This window comes from Choristoneura fumiferana, chromosome 20 (genome assembly GCF_025370935.1).
Source record: "Choristoneura fumiferana chromosome 20, NRCan_CFum_1, whole genome shotgun sequence".
NCBI classification, from domain to species: domain Eukaryota; kingdom Metazoa; phylum Arthropoda; class Insecta; order Lepidoptera; family Tortricidae; genus Choristoneura; species Choristoneura fumiferana.
Window position 1 is genome coordinate 117,573 of NC_133491.1, and position 10,016 is coordinate 127,588.

The following is a 10,016-nucleotide window of genomic DNA, read 5'->3' on the forward strand; positions in this document are numbered from 1 at the left end:
AAAGAATTACTTATTTTTTTCGTAATGGCTACGGAACCCTATTGTGTGCGTGTCCGACACGCTCTTGGCCGGTTTTTGTAAGTTTAAATTCGCACTCTCACAAAATGTCCACGGAAAATTCGCAAGGTTCCCGCCAATTTGTTTTTTTTTTAATTTCTTACTTTTTTTGGCAGAGTTAGTAGCCAGTAGCAGATATTTTTACCCGCGATCCGTCAAATTTCGGATTGGCGCCAGGTCGGCCAACCAAACACACAAAGTTTTTTTTTAATTATACGGCTACTTACTGTTTTTGGTTAGATTGGTAGCAACAATTTTTTGTACGCAATCTGTCAAATATCATAAGACCGTCAGGTTGAGCAACCTAACACTAAATTTTTTACACTATGCAGGCTAATTTTATAGCAAAAACTCTTGTGTTACCTCTTTGGTGGTGCAATTAAAAAAATATATAAAACATGCAATAAAGGATTTTCATATTTTTTTTCTGCTCTAGAGCAGAAAAGTCCCGCTTTGTGCTGGGTATTTAGTGCGGTTATGATGAAATTAAAGCATAGTTGGAAGAAATAGATAATTGCCTGTTTATTCAATTTTTTTTAATATCTATACAGTCATAGCGTCAAATATATCTATACATTGACCTTATGGTTAGTGGCATAAATGGTGTATAGGTACTTTTGAAAACTTACTAGTACTTTTGGTACTTGATGCTGCCCATAGACCTACCATGCGTCGTAAAAATTATACATAACTAGCCGTTACCCGCGACTCCGTTCGCGAAGAATTTGGTCATAGCTATCCCGTGGGAACTATGCAATTTTCCGGGATAAAACTATCCTACGTCCTTTCCCGGAACTCAAAGTATTTTTACTTATACCGAATTTCATCTTAATTGGTTCAGCGGTTTATACGTGATGAAGTTACAAACAAACAAACAGACTTACAAACTTTCGCATTTAAAGTATTCAATCATCCATCTTTTAGCCTATATCAATATTAATTAAACGTTTAGGCAGCATCTGTGCAACCTCTATCTATAAACGTAGAAATAAACTAGTTCAATTAACTTAAAATGTACCTAAAAAAACCTTTAAGGTTCGGTATCTTCTGGCAATATTAATAAGACAGCTAAAATTAATTAAAGTCTTTGTTTCAATAGCGAAAAAATGTTAAATGGTTTTAAAATAACAGACTGTAGGCTTAAATTAAAATACTTTTATAGTACATTACTTCAAGTCGAGACACCATTATTAAGTTAAAGCACAGAACAAATAATAGTACCTACTACGTAAGTATGAAATCAAAGAAATTGTTGTTTTAAGTTTTCCTTTTCATTGTACGTATTTGGTTGAGGATTCCAAAATATCTTCTAATATAAGTCCACTCGAACAATCACAATGAAAAATTACTTTATGGAATCTTTATTGTTAATATGAAATAAATTTATTTGTTTTTTTTACGCAGGTAACATTCTGGTAACGCTGGCAACATTTCCTTTGTCTCGTAACAATGGCGGTACACGTTCTGAATTCCAAATTGGAGTTCGAATACAAAACAAATGTTATTGTTTGCTGCATTTAAAAAGCACAAAAAATCAGCCATTATTTTTTTAGGGTTCCATTGGTACCAAAAGCTACGACTGGACCGTATATACTACTAGTTGAATGTTTTCCATTAGTTGAGTCCATCCGTTATAGTTATACTTTACTCAAAATAACAGTTAAAGAAATAATTTATTGAATTATTTTTAAGGTCGCGGGTGAGCAAGGAAATTATTTTAGTTCATTTAAAGAAATAATGTTGAAATCAATATCGGTTAACAAGATTTTACTCAAAATTTACAGTAAAAGGTGTCACTGGCTAGTAATAATAATAAACCGTTTATATATATGTGTGAAGAATGATCTTACGAATAAAAAAATAATTTAGCAGTTGATTTCATTAACATTGAGCAAAAAACATCCTCTCGAAATTTCTTCTTTCTAATATTAGCGATTGAACTTTAGGGATTTTATCTCAATTCCGTGGAAACATCGAGTTAAAAAGTAGCCGGTTATTCTAGACATCTACGATTTAAGTTTCATCCAAATTCGTCCAACCAGTCAGTGAGACATACCTATTCAAAAACTTATGCAAATATAATATTACTAGGATTTTTAACAACTGCAAACATTTTATTATTATCTAAGTAGTTTCAGTAGTCAAAACCGTTAAAAACATTACAATGTTTGCCAAAGTTAAATACAACCAGCAAACGTAAAAGAGACTCTCGTTATTTGAAATAAATCTTATTATTTACATACGTTTCATAATTAATTCGTTTCCTTAAACAGAAGCCTACTTAAGATTCTCGAAATAATTTTCAATTTGGGCCAAACAAATTTGTGACATTAAATCTTCGCAAATTTTCACTAGGTTTTGGCATAAATTAATTAAGGGCCAAATACCAGCGCAGTTTAGAGGCTGACAAGTTCTTGGATTCCCTTTTTGTTGAAGTCTTAATTAAACCTAGTAACAAGAGGGCTTACAATGTAGAAGCGTTTTCTCATTTTGACTAAAACGTATACAAAAATGACGAGGAAACTGAATCGCGCAACAGTGTAACCTTTTCCTAATCAATTTCACTATGGTTTTGGCAGATGTATGGAATGACAACACAAAAGTTCCACTCAATACAATACAATTCAGTTTCTTTTACTGTACCGGCATGAGAAAATAAATATACTTTTCACTTCTTATGCTCGTAGACTCGTATTTAGCTAATGCATAAAGTAAAATCTTCGCCAAAGACCAAGACGAAGAACAAAAAGTTATAATTCGTATTTTATATTACCTAATAAGTTAACAAAACTTAAGCATAATAAAAGGCACTATTTAATAAATGACCATTTGTTTCCATTGTCGCTGTTTTAATTTCCTCGCAATAGGAGTGAAAAGCAGAGTAACTTGTTCATAAAACTCATTTTACACTCGACTTAACTATCACTTTGGCACGGGTACGGGTGAATATAAATGTCTCGGGTAAAACGACGTGTTTTATGCACTTATTGTGTAAACTAATGTTCTGTATTTTCGACACGTTACCCGGTCAATATTCGAGCGTTTCAACCGGTCGGTTAAACGTCATTACCATCCCACGTTTATTAGTACAACGGAAGGAAAAGTTGCAAAAAAGTTGATCACGCAAGATTTAGGATCGGTATTGTATTTAATTTTGACAACAAAATAACCACGAGCAATTACTTTTTTCAATAGTAGTTGCCGAAACGGTAATGACGAAAAAAAAAACGCCGCAAAAACGCTGAATATTTACCCTAACTTTTTTTTTTTTTTTATAAAACGAGGGGGCAAACGAGCAGACGGGTCACCTGATGGAGAGCGATCACCGTCGCCCATGGACACCCGCAACACGAGGGGAATCACAGGTGCGTTGCCGACCCTTTAAGGAATTGATAGGCGCGTTTTTTAAAGATCCCTAAGTTGTAACGCTCCGGGAATGTTGCCGCTGCTCCTTATGCTCTTCTTATACAAAACAATACAAATATATCATCAATGCCACGACTAGTACCACAACACAAAAACTATAAAGGTATAATTCCAATAATTGAATAGGCACTATACCGTTAAGCGATTCGAACACAATCCGGGAGTAACGTAAAGACGTCGCATAAAAAATGTATCTCAAAAATGCGTCAAAACTGAGTATTAAGTAATGAACATTTAAGCAGATTTATATGGCGCGTGGTATAGACAGTATTATTTAAAACACCAGATTTCAAATCTTCATTACTAACCCATAGTCAAAATACCATATACGGGACTTATCACGCTATTTTTACACAAATAATATTTACCTCGACGTTTCGGCAACGTTACAGCTGCCGTGGTCACGAGTAGACTCTCCGTGATAAGTCCCGTATGGTATTTTGACTATGAGTGAGAATCACGAAAGTTTAAAACTTCATTACTAACCGCCTAACAATGAAAGGCAAAACAGTTTTTCGATTAAGCTCTTACATAACGTTCCTTAGAGTAGAGCTTAGACTTTGTAAATTCCAAATTTCCGTCTCAAATTTGTCACGTAATAACTCTGTAACGAAGCCGTAGCATTACGAGCGGAATACTGTTCGGGCGAAGCTCAAAGTAAACTTTTAACGAGATTTAGGGTTTATTAAAAAAAAAATCTAGAACTTTTTAGTTTTACTGATCAGCCGTCCGCTACGCTGCGAGGTGGTTTTGATACTTTTAAAGAATCTCATGGCGAAAGTTTCTTTTGAGCATATTTAAGCCTAGATGTTTTGCGTAACCTACACAAAGTAACGCCTTAATAAACTATACTTTATTGGAAAAATCAACCATTGAGTCAATTAATTCAAGCATCCTATTTACCTAGATATAAGTTGCTATTGTGTCTTGAGAATTAAAAAACTTACCTAACCATAAAAAAAACATTTTTAGTACAAGCTTTTTATGCTGACTGTACTTTTTGTTGACTGTACTTGCATTGTCACCCAAACTATATTTGCATACCAAATTTCAAGTCGATGCTATTAACCGTTGAAGAGTTCCGTCCTGCGGAGACGATCCTGGCTGAACTACCAGGATGTCACTACTAGATTATTGTATTGTCACATGATTTACATAAGTATGCCAAATTTCAAGTCAATCCGACTACTGGAAGTTGGTCGAACTTCACCCACAGAAGTGACTTGAAATTTATCACGGATATGTAAGCCACAAAAAGTAGAGTCGGCAAAAAAGTTAGTAGGTTTTTTTTAAACGAAATCTTATCATCAAAGTTTAAATATCAGCAATTATGTTTTTGGTAATCTCAAAACCTTACTCAAGTTCTAATTAGATAGTATTGTTTGACTCAGATCGCTACGATAACAAACAGCGACTTACCTACAAACCGGATTAAAAAGCATACACGGCATGCCGGCTGTGGCGAGTTGCAACGTTTTTCAGAACTCGCTTAACGAACTAAAGGGATTTCCCACATTGAATGCTTCCAGCATCTCTCGATCCGATCAAAGTGAATGTAGCGCAGCCCTTCACAAAAATTATAGTTTTGCGGTGAATTCAAATCTTCCAACATAATTGTTGCTTCTGGCCCCAGCTAGTATTATAACAGATTATATTGAATCTAAATGAAATGGTTTATTTGCCAGATAGCGGATTACATGTAATTTTACTAATAAAATCTTAATACTCAGCGGCACAAAATTTGTCCCACTCTACATACAAAATTATACCGAGGGCCAGATTTTTTACCGCTCAGTATATTTTATGTTTCTTGAAATGACCACTCTTTTAAATTATCACTTCTTGAAATGGACCATTTATGTATAAATTGGCATTTTCTAGTACATTTTGACTCTTTCACTTATTTAGGACCCTCCAGACATTTATCTAATCAATTTATGTTTCAGAATTAGGTTAGACGACGAGTGAAGCGAGGGGGAATTGTAACGCGCGAGCCGAGCGAGCGAAGCGTCAGGCCTAAAAATAATAATAAAATCACAGATGGGCAGAGTAGATTAATAAAGAACATAAAATTTTCCCATTCGCTCCGCTAATGGAATGGAGTCAAAGTCAAAGTCAAAATATCTTTATTCAATTTAGGCTATAACAAGCACTTATGAATGTCATAAAAAAATCTACCACCGGTATATTTTTTTAAACAGATTTACAATATTATTAAATTATATGTATAATAGATAACTTGTTTATATGTATAATTTATAATATTGTAAATAATATACATCACAAGTATTTAACACAACTTTATAAAAATTTTAATAATTAATTAATTCTCTTTTACGTATTGTGTTTGATATGTTTATTTTATGTATTATTATTGTATGTGTTGTAATGCCCCTATATTTTTATAAAGTTCAAAAGTTGACTAGAAGCTGTTGCTCTCTGAAGCGATAAGTTCGCCCATTGCTTACCTTAATTTTATTAATTTTGTTTACTTGTTGCTCTGCATTGTTTATTATTATATGTCAATAAAGAGCTATTGTATTCTATTGTAGTATTATAGCTTTACTAACAGAAATTTCTGGTGCCCATGGCAACTCGTAACTCCATGAGGCACTTCAAATAATCCCCTATTTCGCATAGTAATTATTCGATTAAAAAGTCAGCCAATTCACTCCCTTAACTACTTATCAATGCGCACTCCGATTGCTTATAAAGCGGTCTTCCAAACTGTTTAGTATTCCTGATGATGACAAACTTAATTCTCCGGAAACCATCGACTCACCTGAAAACCATCGTGCTAAGTACGTTTTAACAGCTTTAAACCAAGCAAAAGAATAATTAAGAAAGCTATTACGGGGACACTCAAAGATGTAATTTATCCTCATTTAGGTAATGTCGGCGGCAGCATTAATCACCTCTTGCTCCATTAGTGCTGGAATTACGTTTTACGGACATTTTGATTTTAATGTTTAATTTTCTAAACGAATTTCCCTGGGAGGGAAAATTTAAACAACAATATACATTGATTGCGCACGGAACTTTTTACGGGGTGTAGATTTATTTTTGTGGGACGGTGATTTTGGGTCAAATGACGCTGTTCTGGAGATTAAATGGTGAGACATCGAGGAAAAATTGTTATTGGTAGGAGTTTTGTAAAATTTTCCACGCGCGATTGCTTCTAAGGTTCCTTTTCTATTTTTTTAAGCCCCGACCGAATGAGAATAATGTATAAGCATAGACATAGTTCTAGCGTTTAGTATAACTGAAATACTTACGCCTTTCATGGCTTAACTGTCAACGGCTTATTGAAAGACGTTATATACTTGATAAACGTACCTAACTTAGATACGGTTTGTTTAATGAAATTACTAAAAATAGATACATTTTTATAAAACTGGAGTAAAACCAAATTTTATCCAAAGAAATAAGAGGTTATATGTTAACAAACGATCAGGAGTAGGTAGTTGAGGTGTCTTTTTTGTTTGAATAACCTATCCCCAGCGCAGCGTAGGACGTCCATCAACGAGATGGACGGATGACTTGGATAAAACCGCGGTTAACGGTGTATGCAGGCCGCTTCTAACTGGAGGTCTATGGGAGAGGATTATGTCTAACAATAGACGTCCCACGGCTGATATGATGATAACCCATCCCCCAGTTCCAACCATACCTTTTTCCCCTGGCAACACAAAACGGCCTGACATCACAGCACGAGTTCCGTTATGTTGCATTAAAGCAATATTTAAGGGTTATCATACGCCAGATCACACTGAAATGGAGCCGACGTATCTCGCATGATTATCATTCGAATTCAAATCATCGTCCCGAAACAATGCGACACGCCGCCCGTAACGAAGCGTCACAAAAACTGTACAGACCAGTAATCCGCCAGCAGAGTTCGTTATGTTTAATGAAGGTAGATTTACATAATCGTTTTTAAAGCCGGTAAGCCTAGTGGGTTAAAAGGCTTATGAAAACGCTCCTAGGAATGTAAAGATGAATCTACGCTTTGATGTTTCAGTCGCAGCTGCATGCAGATGCACTGGCGGATGTTTGAACTACTTTAATAGTACTTTTCCGTCTCTGATGGAAGTAGGTATGTATTTCAAAGAATCTAGCTTAATACTTAAAATGAAGAAGTTGTTTGTTACTTAGTCATAAAGAAACGTTTTGAATATGAATTTGTCATGGAGGTAGTTTAACCGGGAAAGAGCCTAGGATAGTTTTCAATTTGAAAAATAGTACAGTCCCTGCGGAACGAGTTAAAGAATTCTTTGTCACGGGAAACAGCTAATCCTTACTTATACTATTATACGAAAATGAGTACGTTGATATGCCAAAGACTACAAGAAGCACAGGAAATCTTAAAATTCCATCTTATATACTGACTAAAAATAAAAGTAGTTTCTGCGAAATTGCTTATATTTTGTATTGTATAGCTCTTTATTGTACATAAAACATGTTAAAATAACTGTTAACAGAGAAAAAGAATGTACAAAGGCGAACTTATCCCTTAAGGGTATAATCCAGTTAATCTTTGAACGATTGAAAGGACATCAGAAACAAGAGTGGACACTACAAAAAGATAAAAGGACGAAATTTCAATTCACAAACAATAAGAAAATAAGATTGTTTTTTTTTTTTCAATGGAATGCCGAAAAAGTTTGAGGGCTTACGGCATAGATGTGGCTAGCGTCGCTGCTTAAGTGACTAAGTAAGAAACACAAGCTGAGATATGAGGTGCATAGGGAAATTCGTGTCGGTACCGTTGACCATCAGTGGTGTAGCGGTATAGCACGCGTACGGATTACCGAGGACTGGGTTCGATTCCCAGTGATGGTCTTATTTTTGTTTTTTTCTGTGCATCTATATTTCAGTTTGTAATTTCAAATAAGAAAATAATCAAAAGTATTTTTAGGAATAACGTTCGATTCTAAACTACAGTGGGGACCTCACGTCACAACAATCGCGAGTAGATTGAGCTCTGCTACTTCTACAGTTTGGAAAATACGGCAGATAACCGATGTGGCGACGGCACGGTTGGTGTGTATTTTGCTTACTTTAATAGCATTATTTCGTACTGCCTTATTTTATGGGGATCAGCTGCAGACATGTCAATTTTTATCTTACAAAAGAGAGCAATTAGATCAATTTAATTTGAAGACGCGTGAATCTTTAAGATCTTTTTTTAAGGAAACAGGTATCCTAACCTAACCCTGGCTAAAACCAAAAAGTAGTTTTTGGGAAATTGCATACTTTTTATAATAAGAATTCCAAAAAATTATTACAATAAAAACGGATACAAAATTCAGATCAGGTAAAGAAGACATTAAATATCTAAGGCGTATTATAAAGTGAATGATTATATCATGGACAGGGATATTTGGAAATAAATCCGATCCGCATTGGCGTGCGTGCGTGCGTGCGTGCGTGCGTGCGTGCTTGCGTGCGTGCGTGCGTGAGTGTGTGGTGTGTGTGTGTGTGTGTGTGTGTGTGTGTGCCGTGCGTGCGTGCGTGCGTGCGTGCGTGTGTGTTGTGTGTGGTGTGTGTGTGTGCGTGTGTGTGCGTGTGTGCGTACGTGCGTGCTTAATAGTGTACCCAATTTTTTATACGTAATAAAGACTTGCCTTTTTTTTTCAACCAGTTATACTTCATGTGAGTTTTTTGCGAATGCGGAGAATAGTAAATAAATGTTTCTTTCTTTCTAATACTTTTGTTGCGCAAGTTCAATCAATAAACTCAAAACAATTACTTTGCTCACCCGCGACCTTATCAGAAGTAGCGTCTATACAACAACTAGAATTACAGCCAGTGTGGAGGTGAGGAGGTGCATGACACACATTTGTTGCATCGACGTAGTAGGTAATTGTTAGTTAAGTTCAATAAATATAGGGTAATTAAGGCGACGTGTTAGATAACCTGACTACTAAACTTGAGGTCCGGGATTGATCCCCGGCTGGGCAGATATTTGTATGAACAATAAAAATGTTTGTTCTCGGGTCTTTGATGTTTAATGTGTAGTATTTAATAGTATTCTATATCAATATGTTTATCCGTTGCAAGTGACCATATTACAAGCTTTTCTTTGCTTAGTTTGGGACTAAGTCAATTGGTGTCAAGTGTCATGATATTTATTCATTTACTAGCTTTGCCGGGCTCCGCCTGCGTGGTAATCGATTAACGCGCGCTGTTCCCCTCGGGAACTGTGCATTTTTCCTGGATAAAAAGTAACCTATGTCACTTCGGGCCATAAACCTATCTCTTGCCAAAAATCACGTCGATCCGTCGCTCCGTTACGGCGTAAAAGACGGACAAACACACTGAACATATAAACACACTTTCGCATTTATAATATTAGTATGGATTACCTTCTGCGTTTTTAGTAAGACCACTGTAATGGATAGGGTCACCGTTGGGCGGTGAAAGTTTCCCTTAATTGCACACGCTAAAATCAAGTAATGGGAAATTAAATTAATGAGACTTCAGGGCGTGGTTCGATTATATCCCGGAGCAACGGATCCACCAAGAATTAT

The 10,016-nt window shown here is 35.6% G+C and overlaps 1 protein-coding gene across 1 annotated transcript in view; it reads left to right on the forward strand.

Annotated features, from left to right (window-relative positions):
- LOC141439356 (uncharacterized) overlaps nt 1-10,016 on the forward strand; it is a 1,011,003-nt gene that overhangs the window by 79,134 nt on the left and 921,853 nt on the right.